A 19710-nucleotide genomic window follows, 5' to 3' on the forward strand; every position below is an offset into this window, starting at 1 on the left:
TGTCAGCCTACTCCCAAAATTAATGTCCCCACTACCCACTATCCTGTGTCAGCTTTTTATATCACTACATGTGATCAGGAATCAGCGTAATTCACTTAGGTCAGGTTGCAGCACAGATTATACAAGTATTTCTCCAGTCTGGGTTTGTCTGACCGCAATATTTACAAATCCATCTGTCCTGTCTTGGTCTGAGAATTAACATGGCGAGGGAGATTTCCAGACACAGGGTTAAAATGAATATTGGAGCGTAAGACTGGATTTGTGTAAGGGAGGGGGAGCTGGAGCTGAAGTCTTCTGCTTCTTGGGCCACTGATAAGGAAGCGAGCTGCGAGTTGTGTCCTTGAAGCTGCGAGGGGAGGGGGACTAGAGAGCGAGTGAGGATCGCTGCAGCTGCTGATACAGACTGGGTTAAGTTCTTCTGGAAACTTTGGCCCCCCTTTCTCTGGCCGGCAGCACAAAGAGGAGAAGTCAAAAAAAAAAAAAAAAATTCGCGCAGGGGTTCACCCCTCCCATCGGCCACAGACACACAGACAAGAATTTACAGCATTCCTTAACACAAAAGAAGACAATAACGCAGCTATTTGACTCCACCCTCCCATTGGGTGTCTCGGAAAACCACACAGAGTGACAAAATACAGCAGTTCTCAGACTCAATTAATTTCTACAAAACCTTCACACAACTCATTTGCCAGAACACCCTAGAAAAACTAATGATTGAGGTATTTTATAGCCAAACACGGGCTCTGCATCCTTTCATCTTTCCTCTCCATCAACCTTTTTGCTCGTTCTTTATGAGATGGTGCCATGTAGACAGCTGCAATCTCCCTGTCGAGGGCAATCCTACATACTCGTACACCTTCTCGACATTCTTGACTGCCTTCTTGCCCTCCCGTGACTCTACTATTGTCTTGACTTCCACAGCATCCTCATCTAACTCGTGGGGCACGGACTTCTTCTTTAAGAGACGTAACATGACTCACAGAATACTACGCCCTTCTGCAGTAGGCCGCTGACAGCGACAGCAACACGTGTGTCCTAACACGGAGCCTCGCGCTCCACGTGTTATGAATAAAGAGCATCGCGCTCAATATTTTTCCCTAACCTGAACACCAGTGATTACAGTCTGTCCTGTCACGATATTCTAAACGTTGGGAGGCTGTCTCCTAGTGAGACCCCTCCACTGTGTTTCTGGTGGTCCCCCTCTTGGGACGTCTTAATTACCGATATGTGCAAGTGTGTGCAAGTGTTTCTGGTGGTCCCCCTCTTGGGACGTCTTAATTACCGATATGTGCAAGTGTGTGCAAGTGTTTCTGGTGGTCCCCCTCTTGGGACGTCTTAATTACCGATGTATGTGCGTGCAATATCACAGAGGCTACGTCTCCTATCCCAATCCACAAACTTCTCAATCTTTCACTCTATCACTACTAGGCAACAGTCACGGGTAGGGTGGTTGAATGGAGTACAATGACCGGTGGAGGAGGTGTGGTGTACACGAGGACGCGCAGAGTGCGACGTCTCTCAGTTGCTGGTTCGAAGCGTGGCACGGGATCGCGCTCGGTCTCACCACTCGACCAGTCACTCCCCAGACCCAAGGAGACCACAGACTAACCAATAATGGCTGAAACACTAGCAAGTGTGACACATACATAGTATGCGATCTCCACTTACCGTGTTTGGAGGGTGATCAGTCCTCGAGGTCAGCCACTACGGGTGTCGTCCACGGACGTCCAGGCATGGGTCCAGGGGGTCTCGGATCTCGCGGGCCACGCCCCACGTTGGTTGCGCCAAATTGTCGGGGTCGTCACGACAATACCCTTCATCCACCAGTCATTCCAAATCAGATTAGGAGCATGTTGGTACCGGATAAGAATGAGTCAGACACAATGCTGGTTCAAACTCATTGCACGCTCGTGTGTAACGTCACAGCAACTGAACTGTTTATTTCATATACATAACATTATATAGTCCATTGGGGGAAGGTGTGCAGAGGGCGGGGATAGGCGGGGTTTAAGCAATGTATCTAGTATTCAGTCCTTCTGATTGGCTATGACATCATCTGATGAATCTTCCTTTGTCCACATCTTGTTAAGTTTCCATTTCTCCAGAAACGATACTTTAGCTTCAGAAACGAAAGTAGATTCTTGGCAAGTACAAAAACTAAGGCAAAAGTGAACACTGGCAGCCATCTTAAATACAGTTAAATTTGCATTTAGCAAGCAAAGGGGAAAAACTTATTGTTTCACAGCATAAGAATATATATAAGTACAAAAGTGTATAAAGATAAATATTTTTACCTTGACAGTTGCAGGATGATGGGCAGCAGATGACAGGAAGCAGAGATTGTACCAGTAAAGGAATTGTTGCAGGATAATAGGCAGCAGATGACAGGAAGCAGAGATTGTACCAGTAAAGGAATTGTTGTTGGATGATGGGCAGCAGATGACAGGAAGCAGAGATTGTACCAGTAAAGGAATTGTTGTAGGATGATGGGCAGCAGATGACAGGAAGCAGAGATTCTACCTGTGTGAAGAGAGGAGATGGATGTTAATTCCCGGCCGTCTTGATGCTTTGCTGTGTGATGCTTAGCAGTGTGATGCTTTGTTGCAGGGATGTGCGTGCCTGACCCCGTAAGATGCTACTAAATGTATTGTGCTGATTGTTACATCTGATCTATCAGGAGGAAGATCCGATTAAGAATAAAGTGAAGGAAGAGACAGAAGAAGAAGCGATGACGACGGGGTATCAGCCGTGTGTGAGTGACGGGAAGGAGGAGATTCCGGGAGATGTTTCCACAGGTGTGTGATAATGACCGGCGTCTGTGATGATGATGATGACCGGCATGTAATAATGACCGGCGTCTGTGATGATGATGACGACCGGCATGTAATAATGACCGGCGCCTGTGATGATGACCGGCATGTAATAATGACCGGCGTCTGTGATGATGATGACCGGCATGTGATACCGTAGTAAAATCTCTGACATGGATGGAAACGGGGCTCAGGTGACATGGGAACATCATGGGGAAGACGCCTGGGAACATCATGGGGAAGACGCCTGGGAACATCATGGGGAAGATGCCTGGACACATCTCTGACTCCCAGGTCAGAGTATTGCGGAACTTTTACGGACTGACAATAACACATACAAAACCGCAGATAAAACAGATTTTACAGGGATAAAAGGTTAGGAAATATTCATCCCTGTATGACTTGTTTATATGGCAAAATTACTAGGAGAGAAAAATAAGCCTCCTCCACCCCTTAGGCCATGTTCACACTATTTTTACTGCGTTTTTGCGCTTTCTCAATGGTGAAAAAACACTGTAAAATAAGTGAAAGACTTGACATGCTGCTTCTTTAAAAAATGCAGCAGTTTTCCATTTGTCAAGAAAAAAAGGAATCGTGTGCATGAGATTTCTTATTTTTTGGGACTCGTAGACTGCTGAAGACCTATCAAAAATGAGAAGGAGGGAATGCAACACCCCTTGGAATATACGTAGAACAGGGCCTCAGAAAACATCTCATGTAGAAGGAGTGGGACTTCCCAGGTTCAGGGGCTCGGGGTCCAACTAGCACAACAAGGACCTTCAGGCCTCGGACTCCAGCTATGGTGGGCAGCAGTTCCTCCTGTGCCAGCGCAGAGCCTCAGGCAGCCCACAAGGCTTCACATAGATCAAAACTGGGGGCTCAAAACATTTGTTATCTCCTTGGAGACCTTTGCCAATGAATCTCCATGTGGGGGAAAGTTCTCCATCCTGGGGACTGAACACCACCAGTCCTTGTCCAGTTATTCACACAGGAGTTACATTTGGGTCTTTCTCCCATTGTATGATGCCATCTTTATTTTTCTCGGAGTTGGTTCAGATCTAAGGCTTGCAGGCCGCAGTCACTTCTCCCTCCCTGCTTAAGATTATTCCGGGGGGTTTATTGCTGCCGGGGTCATGATAACTAATAGGCGGATCTGTATTCCTATGCACCGTTTCCACCCTAAAATGATTATACAGTTCATGTTTTTTTTTATTTTTCTTGTTCTCCTCCTACACCATATCAGCAGCGTTATCATGCGGCCCTCGCTCCACATTTTTTTGAGTGCCCTCAATTACACATTTTGAAGGGCCGTCAGGCAGCACTCACTCATAGTTTTTTGAGCGCCATCAGGTGGCACTTAGTCATACATTTTGGAGAGTCAGCAGGTGGCTCTAGCGTTAAATTCATTTTCAGGGCTACATATTTTATTTATAAAAAATAACACCGTACAGTTTGCAGGTGGGAGCACAACAAACATGCTCATTCATGAGTCCCAGGAGACAAGTGATCCCACACTTGGACACTTGAGGAGCGAGTCTTTATATTTCCAGTTATTGATTCTGGCCTCTCGCCCTGCACATTTCAAGAGGGACGTGAGATCGTATTTATTCATGCCAAAATATCTGAGCAGTGACGGTCAGAAGAAAACTACGGTGGGGATCAGCAATTAGTTTCTCAAGCGGACGATGATCGTGAGACACAGTTGCCAACAAGTGATGTTAAGTCAACAAGTCAGGAGGCGTACCAGACTGCGGAAGTGAATGACGGCAAGGTTCCATGCAGAGCGAGGACAGCAGTGCAGAGGTGGCAGGAGCAGCAGGACCACAACAGGCAGGAAGAGGCCGTGGGGTGAGCAGAGGGAGAAGGCGTCACCACTAACCAAACAACACCATGAAGACAAAGTCTCCAAAAAAGTCAGGAGGCATACCAGACTGCGGAAGTGAAAGACGATTCTGTGCACGGTGAAGACACTGATCCAACCTGGCGAGGTGCCATGCAGAGCAAGGACAGCAGTGCAGAGGTGGCAGGAGCAGCAGGACCACAACAGGCAGGAAGAGGCCGTGGGGTGAGCAGAGGGAGAAGGCGGCACCACTAACCAAACACCATGAAGACAAAATCTCCAAACATGTCAGGGACAAAGTGCAAGTCAGGGTTCAGTTATAAGAAGAAAAAAAAAATCCCCCAATCTCTGATGATCCTCCAAAGCACCTTCAAATCCATTATCATCAAATTGAAAGAACATGGTTCCACAACAAACCTGGGCGCACGTCAAAACTCTCAGCCTGTGCAAAGAGGGCATTAATCAGAGAGGCAGCACAGAGACCAAAGGTAACCCTGAAGGAGCTGCAGAGTTCCCAACAGAGACTGAAGAAGTATCTGTCCATACGACCACAATAAGCCGCACACTCCATAGAGGTGGCCTTTATGGAAAAAGCCTTGACTTACACACAAAAATTGTAAGGCTCGTTTTGAGTTTGCCTAAAGACATGTGGGAGACTCCCCAATTGTAAGGAGGAAGGTGCTGTGGTCAGATGAGACCAAAATTTAACTTTTTGGACACCAAGGTAAACCCTATGTCTGGTGCCAAACCAACACAGCTCATCACCCCAAGAACACCATGCCCACAGTGAAATATGGTGGTGGCAGCATAATGCTGTGGGGATGATTTTTGGCAGCAGGGACAGGAAAAATGGTCTGAGTCGAGGGAAAGATGAATGGTGTGAAATGCAGGGATAATATTCTTGAGCAAAACCTGTTTCAGTCTGTCAGTGATTTGATACTGGGATGAAGGTTCACCTTCCAACGAGGAAATGACCCAAAGCGTGCTGCTAAAGCAACACTCCGGTGTAAATTTTCTGGAGCGGCTGAGTCAGTCCAGACCTTAATCCAAGGTGAATCTGTGTTCAGACTTGAAGATCGCTGTTCACCAGAGGAAACCATCTAACTTGAAGGAACTGGAGAAGTTTTGCCTTGAGAAATGGGCAAAAATCCCAATGTTTATATCAAGGTGGATGTTGAGAGTTTTCTCTTTAACTCTTTCACTCATCGAGTCTATTTTCACCTTCATGGTCATGTTAAATTTTACAATTCTGACCAGTGTCACTTTATGAGATAACTCTGGAACGCTTCAACGTATCCCAGTGATTCAGAGTCTGTTTTTGTGACACATTGTACTTCATGTTCGAGGGTAATTTTGGTCATTATTTTTTGCATCTTTGAATTTTTATGGCTATATGTTACTTACCATATGTCTACTTTACTTTATTTTTTTAAACGTTTTTTTTTGTTAGGAAGTTGAAATGGTTAAAATGTTAACAGCAATTCCTCATTTTTTCCAACAAAATTTACAAAACCATTTTTTTAGGGGCCAAATCCCATTTGAAGTGACTTTGAGGGGCCCATGTGACAGAAAATACACAAAATTTACACCATTTAAATAACTGCACTCCTCAAAGTGCTCAAAACCACATAAAAGAAGTTTATTAACCCTTTAGTAGCTTCACAGGAATTAAAGAAATGTGGGGGGGAAAACATGAAGATTTTACTTTTCCACACAAAAATATTTCTTTAGCCTCAAATTTTACACAAATTGACAATACAATTTGTAGCGCAGTTTTTCCTGAGTACGTCGATACCCCATATGTAGTAGAAAACTACTGTTTGGGCGCACGGCAGAGCTCGGGAAGGAAGGAACACCATTTGACTTTTGGAACGTAAAATTGGGTGTAATAGATGGCGCACCCCATGTCGTGTTTGCAGGGCCCCTTATGTACCTAAACAGTGAAACAAACCACAAGTGACTCCATTTTGGAAGCTACATCCCTCCAGGAATATATGTAGAAGTGTGGCATGTACCTTGAACTCATAGTTCAGAAGTTTATAACTTTTGATCTGTGAAAATATAAAAAAAAATTCCCACAAACATGTTGTGTTAGATCCAAATTCTGAATTTTCATAAGTTAAAACAGGAGACCGTGGACCCCAAAATTTGTTTTGCAATTTCTCCTGTATTCGCCGATATCCTTTATGTGGTGGAAAACTACTGTTTGCATGCATGGCAAGGCTCGGGAAGGAAGGAACGCCAACTGAATTATGGAGTGTTATTTTGAGAGAGATTGGTGATGCGATGTCACGTGTCATGATCCCAATGGCAGGGGATCACAAAAGGACAAGCACACAAAAAACAGAACAAGCTCTAGGGTGATGGAAACTGAGCTGACCGCGATCCTGAACCTAATTCACAACACTAGCAGTAGCCGGGGAACGTGCCTACGATGATTCTAGACGTCTCGCGCCAGCCGAAGGACTAGCTTCCCCTATTAGAAGAAACAAAGACCTCTCTTGCCTCCAGAGAAACACCCCACAGAAATAGCAGCCCCCCACATGTAATGACGGTGAAATGAGAGGAAAGCACATACATAGTAATGAAAACAGATTCAGCAAAATGAGGTCCGCTAAAACTAGATAGCAGAGGATACAAAAGTGAACTGCGCGGTCAGCGAAAAACCCTACAAAAAACCATCCTGAAATTACCTGAACTCATGTGCCAACTCATGAAACATGAGGAGTAATATCAGCCCACTAGAGCAACCAGCAACAAGGAATCACATAACTGCAAGCTGGACTAAAACAAAAATAAAGCAAAATGTGGAACAGGAAAATCAAAAACTTAGCTTGTCCTGAAGATTACAGAAGCGGGAAGCAGAGGTAACAAGACACACTGATTACATTGATCGCCGGCGAGGAAATGACAAGAAAGCCAGGTTAAATAGGAAACTCCCATATCCTGATAGAACAGGTGGACACCAGAGACCGCAGAGAACACAAGTCACCCAGTACCATCTGTAACCACCAGAGGGAGCCCAAAAACAGAATCCACAACAGTACCCCCCCCTTGAGGAGGGGTCACCGAACCCTCACGAGAACCACCAGGGCGACCAGGATGAGCCCTATGAAATGCACGGACCAAATCAGCAGCATGAAGATCAGAGGCAACCACCCAAGAATTATCCTCCTGACCATAACCCTTCCACTTGACCAAATACAGAAGTTTCCATCTGGAAACACGAGAATCCAAGATCTTCTCCAGAACATACTCCAATTCTCCCTCCACCAGCACCGGAGCAGGAGGCTCAAGCGAAGGAACAACAGGTACCTCATACTTCCGCAACAACGACCGATGGAACACATTATGAATAGCAAACGATGCCGGGAGATCCAAACGAAACGACACAGGGTTAAGAATTTCCAAGATCCTATAGGGACCGATAAACCGAGGCTTGAACTTAGGAGAAGAGACCTTCATAGGAACAAAACGAGAAGACAACCACACCAAGTCCCCAACACGAAGTCGAGGACCCACGCGGCGACGGCGATTAGCAAACTGCTGAGCCCTCTCCTGGGACAACTTCAAATTGTCCACCACATGACTCCAAATCTGGTGCAACCTATCCACCACCATGTCCACTCCAGGACAATCAGAAGGCTCCACCTGACCAGAGGAAAAACGAGGATGAAACCCCGAATTACAAAAGAAAGGAGAAACCAAGGTAGCAGAACTAGCCCGATTATTAAGGGCAAATTCGGCAAGCGGCAAAAAGGTAACCCAGTCATCTTGATCAGCAGAAACAAAACACCTTAAATAAGTTTCCAAGGTCTGATTAGTTCGTTCCGTCTGGCCATTCGTCTGAGGATGGAATGCAGACGAAAAGGACAAATCAATGCCCATCTTAGCACAGAACGTCCGCCAAAATCTAGACACAAACTGGGATCCCCTGTCAGAAACAATGTTCTCCGGAATCCCATGCAAACGAACCACGTTCTGAAAAAACAGAGGGACCAACTCAGAGGAGGAAGGTAACTTAGGCAAGGGGACCAGATGAACCATCTTAGAAAAGCGGTCACACACAACCCAGATGACGGACATTTTTTGAGAGACAGGGAGATCCGAAATAAAGTCCATGGAAATGTGCGTCCAAGGCCTCTTCGGGATAGGCAAAGGTGACAACAATCCACTGGCCCGAGAACAGCAAGGCTTAGCCCGAGCGCAAACTTCACAAGACTGCACAAAAGAACGCACATCCCTCGACAAGGAAGGCCACCAAAAAGACCTGGCCACCAAGTCTCTAGTACCAAATATTCCAGGATGACCTGCCAACGCAGAAGAATGGACCTCGGAGATGACTCTACTGGTCCAATTATCCGGAACAAACAGTCTTTCAGGCGGACAACGATCAGGATTATCCGCCTGAAACTCCTGCAAAGCACGTCGCAAGTCTGGGAAGACAGCCGACAAAATCACCCCATCCCTAAGGATACCAGTGGGCTCAGAATATCCAGGGGAATCAGGCACAAAACTCCTAGAAAGAGCATCCGCCTTCACATTCTTTGAACCTGGCAGGTATGAAACCACAAAATCGAAACGGGAGAAAAACAGTGACCAACGAGCCTGTCTAGGATTCAGACGCTTGGCAGACTCAAGGTAAATCAGATTTTTGTGATCAGTCAAGACCACCACACGATGTCTAGCACCCTCAAGCCAATGACGCCACTCCTCAAATGCCCACTTCATGGCCAAAAGCTCCCGATTACCAACATCATAATTCCGCTCAGTGGGCGAAAACTTTCTAGAAAAGAACGCACATGGCTTCATCACCGAGCAATCGGAGCTTCTCTGTGACAAAACCGCCCCCGCTCCAATCTCAGAAGCATCAACCTCAACCTGAAAAGGAAGCGATGTATCTGGCTGACGCAACACAGGAGCAGAAGAAGACCGGCGCTTAAGTTCCTGAAAGGCCTCCACAGCCGCAGGAGACCAATCAGCAACATCAGCACCCTTCTTAGTCAGATCCGTCAAAGGCTTAACAACACTAGAAAAATTAGTTATGAAACGACGATAAAAATTAGCAAAGCCCAAGAACTTCTGTAGACTCTTAAGAGATGTAGGCTGCGTCCAGTCACAAATAGCTTGAACCTTGACGGGATCCATCTCAATAGTAGAAGGGGAAAAAATATACCCCAAAAAAGAAATCTTCTGGACTCCAAAGAGACACTTTGAACCTTTTACAAACAAAGAATTGGCCCGCAGGACCTGAAACACCTTCCTGACCTGCTGAACATGGGACTCCCAGTCATCAGAAAAAACCAAAACATCATCCAAATACACAATCATAAATTTATCCAGATATTCACGGAAAATATTGTGCATAAAGGACTGGAAGACAGAAGGAGCATTAGAAAGTCCAAAAGGCATCACCAAATACTCAAAATGACCCTCAGGCGTATTAAATGCGGTTTTCCACTCATCACCCTGCTTAATCCGCACAAGATTATACGCACCCCGAAGATCAATCTTAGTGAACCATTTAGCCCCCTTAATGCGAGCGAACAAATCAGTCAACAATGGCAAAGGATACTGATATTTGACCGTAATCTTATTCAAAAGACGGTAATCTATACAAGGCCTCAAGGAACCATCTTTTTTGGCCACGAAAAAAAAACCTGCTCCCAAAGGAGATGATGATGGACGGATATGTCCCTTTTCCAAGGACTCCTTAACATAATCCCGCATAGCAGTATGCTCTGGCACTGACAGATTGAACAAACGACCTTTAGGAAATTTACTGCCAGGAATCAAATCTATAGCACAATCGCAATCCCTGTGAGGAGGAAGCGAATTGAGCTTAGGCTCCTCAAAAACCTCCCGATAATCAGACAAAAATACAGGAACCTCAGAAGGAGTAGATGAAGCGATAGAAATCGGAGGTGCATCATCATGAACCCCCTGACATCCCCAGCTTAACACAGACATCGCCTTCCAGTCCAAGACTGAATTATGAGTTTGTAACCATGGCAGACCAAGCACTAAGACATCATGTAAATTATACAGTACCAGGAAGCGAATCACCTCCTGATGAACGGGAGTCATACGCATGGTCACGTGTGTCCAGTACTGAGGTTTATTCATAGCCAAAGGTGTAGAGTCAATTCCTTTCAAAGGAATAGGGACTTCCAGAGGCTCCAGACTAAACCCACAGCGGTTGGCAAATGACCAATCCATAAGACTCAGGGCAGCGCCTGAATCCACATAGGCATCGACGGAAATGGCTGATAATGAACAAATCAGAGTCACAGACAGAATGAACTTAGATTGTAAAGTACTAATGGCAAGACTTATCAACCTTTTTTGTGCGTTTAGAGCATGCTGATATAACATGAGCTGAATCACCACAATAAAAACACAACCCATTTTTCCGCCTATAGTTTTGCCGTTCACTTCTGGACTGAATTCTATCACATTGCATTGTCTCAGGTGCCTGTTCAGAAGACACCGCCAAATGGTGCACAGGTTTGCGCTCCCGTAAACGCCGATCAATCTGAATAGCCATAGTCATGGACTCATTCAGACCTGTAGGCGCCGGAAACCCCACCATAACATCTTTAATGGCCTCAGAAAGGCCATCTCTGAATTTTGCAGCCAGAGCGCACTCATTCCACTGAGTAAGCACCGACCATTTCCGAAATTTCTGACAATATATTTCTGCTTCATCTTGCCCCTGAGAGAGAGCCAATAAAGCTTTTTCAGCCTGAATCTCTAGGTTAGGTTCCTCATAGAGCAAACCCAATGCCAGAAAAAACGCATCCACATTGAGCAACGCAGGATCCCCTGGTGCCAATGCAAATGCCCAATTCTGAGGGTCACCCCGCAGGAAAGATATTACAATTTTGACTTGTTGAGCAGGGTCTCCAGAGGAGCGAGATTTCAAAGAAAGAAACAACTTGCAATTGTTCCTAAAATTCAGAAAACTAGATCTATCTCCAGAAAAAAACTCTGGGATAGGAATTCTAGGTTCAGACATAGGAGCATGTACAACAAAATCTTGTATATTTTGAACCTTAGCAGCAAGATTATTCAGGCTGGAAGCCAAACTCTGGACGTCCATGATAAACAGCTGAGGTCAGAGCCATTCAAGGATTAAGAGGAGGTAAGACGCAGCCAGGCTGCAATTAAGGCTAGGCAGCAAACTCTGAGGGAAGGAAAAAAAAAAAAAAAACTTCCTCAGACTACTTTTCCTCCTACTTCAGCCAATACGATTACCACTTTTGGGCCGGCGATACTGTCATGATCCCAATGGCAGGGGATCACAAAAGGACAAGCACACAAAAAACAGAACAAGCTCTAGGGTGATGGAAACTGAGCTGACCGCGATCCTGAACCTAATTCACAACACTAGACGTCTCGCGCCAGCCGAAGGACTAGCTTCCCCTATTAGAAGAAACAAAGACCTCTCTTGCCTCCAGAGAAACACCCCACAGAAATAGCAGCCCCCCACATGTAATGACGGTGAAATGAGAGGAAAGCACATACATAGTAATGAAAACAGATTCAGCAAAATGAGGTCCGCTAAAACTAGATAGCAGAGGATACAAAAGTGAACTGCGCGGTCAGCGAAAAACCCTACAAAAAACCATCCTGAAATTACCTGAACTCATGTGCCAACTCATGAAACATGAGGAGTAATATCAGCCCACTAGAGCAACCAGCAACAAGGAATCACATAACTGCAAGCTGGACTAAAACAAAAATAAAGCAAAATGTGGAACAGGAAAATCAAAAACTTAGCTTGTCCTGAAGATTACAGAAGCGGGAAGCAGAGGTAACAAGACACACTGATTACATTGATCGCCGGCGAGGAAATGACAAGAAAGCCAGGTTAAATAGGAAACTCCCATATCCTGATAGAACAGGTGGACACCAGAGACCGCAGAGAACACAAGTCACCCAGTACCATCTGTAACCACCAGAGGGAGCCCAAAAACAGAATCCACAACAGTACCCCCCCCTTGAGGAGGGGTCACCGAACCCTCACGAGAACCACCAGGGCGACCAGGATGAGCCCTATGAAATGCACGGACCAAATCAGCAGCATGAAGATCAGAGGCAACCACCCAAGAATTATCCTCCTGACCATAACCCTTCCACTTGACCAAATACAGAAGTTTCCATCTGGAAACACGAGAATCCAAGATCTTCTCCAGAACATACTCCAATTCTCCCTCCACCAGCACCGGAGCAGGAGGCTCAAGCGAAGGAACAACAGGTACCTCATACTTCCGCAACAACGACCGATGGAACACATTATGAATAGCAAACGATGCCGGGAGATCCAAACGAAACGACACAGGGTTAAGAATTTCCAAGATCCTATAGGGACCGATAAACCGAGGCTTGAACTTAGGAGAAGAGACCTTCATAGGAACAAAACGAGAAGACAACCACACCAAGTCCCCAACACGAAGTCGAGGACCCACGCGGCGACGGCGATTAGCAAACTGCTGAGCCCTCTCCTGGGACAACTTCAAATTGTCCACCACATGACTCCAAATCTGGTGCAACCTATCCACCACCATGTCCACTCCAGGACAATCAGAAGGCTCCACCTGACCAGAGGAAAAACGAGGATGAAACCCCGAATTACAAAAGAAAGGAGAAACCAAGGTAGCAGAACTAGCCCGATTATTAAGGGCAAATTCGGCAAGCGGCAAAAAGGTAACCCAGTCATCTTGATCAGCAGAAACAAAACACCTTAAATAAGTTTCCAAGGTCTGATTAGTTCGTTCCGTCTGGCCATTCGTCTGAGGATGGAATGCAGACGAAAAGGACAAATCAATGCCCATCTTAGCACAGAACGTCCGCCAAAATCTAGACACAAACTGGGATCCCCTGTCAGAAACAATGTTCTCCGGAATCCCATGCAAACGAACCACGTTCTGAAAAAACAGAGGGACCAACTCAGAGGAGGAAGGTAACTTAGGCAAGGGGACCAGATGAACCATCTTAGAAAAGCGGTCACACACAACCCAGATGACGGACATTTTTTGAGAGACAGGGAGATCCGAAATAAAGTCCATGGAAATGTGCGTCCAAGGCCTCTTCGGGATAGGCAAAGGTGACAACAATCCACTGGCCCGAGAACAGCAAGGCTTAGCCCGAGCGCAAACTTCACAAGACTGCACAAAAGAACGCACATCCCTCGACAAGGAAGGCCACCAAAAAGACCTGGCCACCAAGTCTCTAGTACCAAATATTCCAGGATGACCTGCCAACGCAGAAGAATGGACCTCGGAGATGACTCTACTGGTCCAATTATCCGGAACAAACAGTCTTTCAGGCGGACAACGATCAGGATTATCCGCCTGAAACTCCTGCAAAGCACGTCGCAAGTCTGGGAAGACAGCCGACAAAATCACCCCATCCCTAAGGATACCAGTGGGCTCAGAATATCCAGGGGAATCAGGCACAAAACTCCTAGAAAGAGCATCCGCCTTCACATTCTTTGAACCTGGCAGGTATGAAACCACAAAATCGAAACGGGAGAAAAACAGTGACCAACGAGCCTGTCTAGGATTCAGACGCTTGGCAGACTCAAGGTAAATCAGATTTTTGTGATCAGTCAAGACCACCACACGATGTCTAGCACCCTCAAGCCAATGACGCCACTCCTCAAATGCCCACTTCATGGCCAAAAGCTCCCGATTACCAACATCATAATTCCGCTCAGTGGGCGAAAACTTTCTAGAAAAGAACGCACATGGCTTCATCACCGAGCAATCGGAGCTTCTCTGTGACAAAACCGCCCCCGCTCCAATCTCAGAAGCATCAACCTCAACCTGAAAAGGAAGCGATGTATCTGGCTGACGCAACACAGGAGCAGAAGAAAACCGGCGCTTAAGTTCCTGAAAGGCCTCCACAGCCGCAGGAGACCAATCAGCAACATCAGCACCCTTCTTAGTCAGATCCGTCAAAGGCTTAACAACACTAGAAAAATTAGTTATGAAACGACGATAAAAATTAGCAAAGCCCAAGAACTTCTGTAGACTCTTAAGAGATGTAGGCTGCGTCCAGTCACAAATAGCTTGAACCTTGACGGGATCCATCTCAATAGTAGAAGGGGAAAAAATATACCCCAAAAAAGAAATCTTCTGGACTCCAAAGAGACACTTTGAACCTTTTACAAACAAAGAATTGGCCCGCAGGACCTGAAACACCTTCCTGACCTGCTGAACATGGGACTCCCAGTCATCAGAAAAAACCAAAACATCATCCAAATACACAATCATAAATTTATCCAGATATTCACGGAAAATATTGTGCATAAAGGACTGGAAGACAGAAGGAGCATTAGAAAGTCCAAAAGGCATCACCAAATACTCAAAATGACCCTCAGGCGTATTAAATGCGGTTTTCCACTCATCACCCTGCTTAATCCGCACAAGATTATACGCACCCCGAAGATCAATCTTAGTGAACCATTTAGCCCCCTTAATGCGAGCGAACAAATCAGTCAACAATGGCAAAGGATACTGATATTTGACCGTAATCTTATTCAAAAGACGGTAATCTATACAAGGCCTCAAGGAACCATCTTTTTTGGCCACGAAAAAAAAACCTGCTCCCAAAGGAGATGATGATGGACGGATATGTCCCTTTTCCAAGGACTCCTTAACATAATCCCGCATAGCAGTATGCTCTGGCACTGACAGATTGAACAAACGACCTTTAGGAAATTTACTGCCAGGAATCAAATCTATAGCACAATCGCAATCCCTGTGAGGAGGAAGCGAATTGAGCTTAGGCTCCTCAAAAACCTCCCGATAATCAGACAAAAATACAGGAACCTCAGAAGGAGTAGATGAAGCGATAGAAATCGGAGGTGCATCATCATGAACCCCCTGACATCCCCAGCTTAACACAGACATCGCCTTCCAGTCCAAGACTGAATTATGAGTTTGTAACCATGGCAGACCAAGCACTAAGACATCATGTAAATTATACAGTACCAGGAAGCGAATCACCTCCTGATGAACGGGAGTCATACGCATGGTCACGTGTGTCCAGTACTGAGGTTTATTCATAGCCAAAGGTGTAGAGTCAATTCCTTTCAAAGGAATAGGGACTTCCAGAGGCTCCAGACTAAACCCACAGCGGTTGGCAAATGACCAATCCATAAGACTCAGGGCAGCGCCTGAATCCACATAGGCATCGACGGAAATGGCTGATAATGAACAAATCAGAGTCACAGACAGAATGAACTTAGATTGTAAAGTACTAATGGCAAGACTTATCAACCTTTTTTGTGCGTTTAGAGCATGCTGATATAACATGAGCTGAATCACCACAATAAAAACACAACCCATTTTTCCGCCTATAGTTTTGCCGTTCACTTCTGGACTGAATTCTATCACATTGCATTGTCTCAGGTGCCTGTTCAGAAGACACCGCCAAATGGTGCACAGGTTTGCGCTCCCGTAAACGCCGATCAATCTGAATAGCCATAGTCATGGACTCATTCAGACCTGTAGGCGCCGGAAACCCCACCATAACATCTTTAATGGCCTCAGAAAGGCCATCTCTGAATTTTGCAGCCAGAGCGCACTCATTCCACTGAGTAAGCACCGACCATTTCCGAAATTTCTGACAATATATTTCTGCTTCATCTTGCCCCTGAGAGAGAGCCAATAAAGCTTTTTCAGCCTGAATCTCTAGGTTAGGTTCCTCATAGAGCAAACCCAATGCCAGAAAAAACGCATCCACATTGAGCAACGCAGGATCCCCTGGTGCCAATGCAAATGCCCAATTCTGAGGGTCACCCCGCAGGAAAGATATTACAATTTTGACTTGTTGAGCAGGGTCTCCAGAGGAGCGAGATTTCAAAGAAAGAAACAACTTGCAATTGTTCCTAAAATTCAGAAAACTAGATCTATCTCCAGAAAAAAACTCTGGGATAGGAATTCTAGGTTCAGACATAGGAGCATGTACAACAAAATCTTGTATATTTTGAACCTTAGCAGCAAGATTATTCAGGCTGGAAGCCAAACTCTGGACGTCCATGATAAACAGCTGAGGTCAGAGCCATTCAAGGATTAAGAGGAGGTAAGACGCAGCCAGGCTGCAATTAAGGCTAGGCAGCAAACTCTGAGGGAAGGAAAAAAAAAAAAAAAACTTCCTCAGACTACTTTTCCTCCTACTTCAGCCAATACGATTACCACTTTTGGGCCGGCGATACTGTCATGATCCCAATGGCAGGGGATCACAAAAGGACAAGCACACAAAAAACAGAACAAGCTCTAGGGTGATGGAAACTGAGCTGACCGCGATCCTGAACCTAATTCACAACACTAGACGTCTCGCGCCAGCCGAAGGACTAGCTTCCCCTATTAGAAGAAACAAAGACCTCTCTTGCCTCCAGAGAAACACCCCACAGAAATAGCAGCCCCCCACATGTAATGACGGTGAAATGAGAGGAAAGCACATACATAGTAATGAAAACAGATTCAGCAAAATGAGGTCCGCTAAAATTAGATAGCAGAGGATACAAAAGTGAACTGCGCGGTCAGCGAAAAACCCTACAAAAAACCATCCTGAAATTACCTGAACTCATGTGCCAACTCATGGAACATGAGGAGTAATATCAGCCCACTAGAGCAACCAGCAACAAGGAATCACATAACTGCAAGCTGGACTAAAACAAAAATAAAGCAAAACGTGGAACAGGAAAATAAAAAACTTAGCTTGTCCTGAAGATTACAGAAGCGGGAAGCAGAGGTAACAAGACACACTGATTACATTGATCGCCGGCGAGGAAATGACAAGAAAGCCAGGTTAAATAGGAAACTCCCATATCCTGATAGAACAGGTGGACACCAGAGACCGCAGAGAACACAAGTCACCCAGTACCATCTGTAACCACCAGAGGGAGCCCAAAAACAGAATCCACAACAGTCACGGTTGTAGAACCCCTGATATGCCAAGACAGCAGAAACCACCACAAGTGTCCTGATTCTGGAAACTACACCTCCTGAGGAATTAATCTAGGGGTGTAGTGAGCATTTTTAGCCCTCAGGCGATTCACAGAAATGTAGAACATTAGCTGAGTCAATGGAAAATTACCATTTTTTTCCACTAAAATGTTGCTTTGGCCCCAAGTTTTCAATGTTTAAAATGGTGAATAGGAGAAAATGAACGGTGGAATTTCTTCTCAGAACACCAATACACCATATGTGGTCAATAACTACTTTTGAGGCACAGTGCAAAGCTCGGAAAGGAAGATGCGCCATATTGGAGTTCAGATTTTACTGTTATGGTTTGAGTGTGCCATGACCCACTGGAAGATCTCCTGAGGTGCCAGAACAGCAGAACCCCCCCATCAGTGACCCCATTTCACAAACTACACCTCTCAATGAACTCATGTAGGGGGGCACACCACAGGTGTGTCACAGAATTTTATACCTTTGGGCGGTGATGAAAACATAATTATTTTGGCCCCAGATTTTACATTTTCACAAGGTAAAATGGATAAAAATGGCACCAAAATGTGTCACACAATTTTTGCTGAATGTGGCAATACCTCATATTTGGCTGTACAGTACTTTTTAGCCATATGGTGAGATTCCGGAGCGCTATTTGCCTCCTGGAGTGCAGATTTTCCTAGAATAGTTTGCGGATTCCATATACAGAGCCCCTATGTGTTAGAACAGCAGAATTCCCCTCGAGTGACCAAATTTTGCAAATTATACCCCTTTGAGAATTTATCTACAGCTGTAGTGATGATTTTGACTCCATGGGTCTTTTCCAGAAACAGGCAGCAGTTGATGTTTGAAGAAACGGGGTCAGTGGGTGCTCTCGTCCGCTGGCCCGGCTGTCTTTAGGAAGACTGCATGGACCACGCCTCATACCACTGAACGCCTGCTCTATCTCCCCGTGGGCAAAACACTACACAGACAATACAGGGTTACGGTAAAACAGTGTGGCAATACTTTATTGAACCACAGCACACAATAGCAAACAGAACAATCCTACCATGGCTGGAATTGCTTGATTACATGGGCGCATATAAAAGATCACTGGGTCTCCATGTATTACCAGTATGACATGTCAGAGCTCCCAGGGTCGCTACTTCATCTGTGGATGCACAAACAGAGAAGAGGTAGCGACAAGCATAGGGAGATGACCAAGAACTGTCCATAGAGTCCATACAGGGTGCAAAGCCACTTGACACGAGAGTCACCACCTGGCTTATCTGACCATCTCCATGGAACCAGGCGACCAGCGGGTCCCAACCCTGGCTTTCTCCAAACATATCCATGGTTCAGAGATGGTCACTGGGTCAGATCTATGTCCTTCTAACCGGAGCCGAAAACTCCTAGGTTGTGTCCTATGGAATCCTAGATCAGTGTCCCTCGTGATGGTGCCATGATGAATTGGCTGCAGTCCTTTCTTCTTGTCTGTTGGGTGGTTTACAGAATGTCCGGCTGGTAGCTCTATGTACTTCAGTCCCCCCAGAATGTGATCTCTGAGTCAATTTATACCCAAGGAATGTAAGCTATTGTTAAAATTACCCAGGGTCCTTCAGTCCATCATCAAGATAAGGTAAACAATGGTGTTGGGATTAAGTAGCACTATTAGCATATAAGCACACATCAATAAACAAAGCCTTAAGGTACCGTCACACTAAGCGACGCTGCAGCGATATAGACAACGAGCCGACCGAAACTAGATCGCTGCAGCGTCGCTGTTAGGTCGCTGTAGAGACGTCAAACACAGCAACTCCAGAACGATGCAGGAGCGATCCAGTGACGTAACGGCGACTCACTTATCGTTCTCGCTCCATGTAAAAACATTGCGGGCGTCGTTGCTTTTGCTGTCAAACACGACGATACATGCCGACCTGATGACCAAATAAAGTTTCGGACTTTCAGCGATGACCAGCGATGTCACAGCAGGATCCGAATTGCTGCTGCGTATCAAACACAACGAGATCGCTATCCAGGACGCTGCAACGTCACGGATCGCTGTCGTTCTCGTTGGAAAGTTGTTCAGTGTGAAGGTACCTTAACACAC

At 45.7% G+C, this 19710-nt stretch overlaps 1 pseudogene; it reads left to right on the forward strand.

Moving 5' to 3' along the window:
- The window catches only part of LOC138657710 (zinc finger protein 850-like), a 127804-nt pseudogene that overhangs the window by 90018 nt on the left and 18076 nt on the right, over positions 1 to 19710 (forward strand).

This window comes from Ranitomeya imitator, chromosome 1 (genome assembly GCF_032444005.1).
Source record: "Ranitomeya imitator isolate aRanImi1 chromosome 1, aRanImi1.pri, whole genome shotgun sequence".
NCBI classification, from domain to species: domain Eukaryota; kingdom Metazoa; phylum Chordata; class Amphibia; order Anura; family Dendrobatidae; genus Ranitomeya; species Ranitomeya imitator.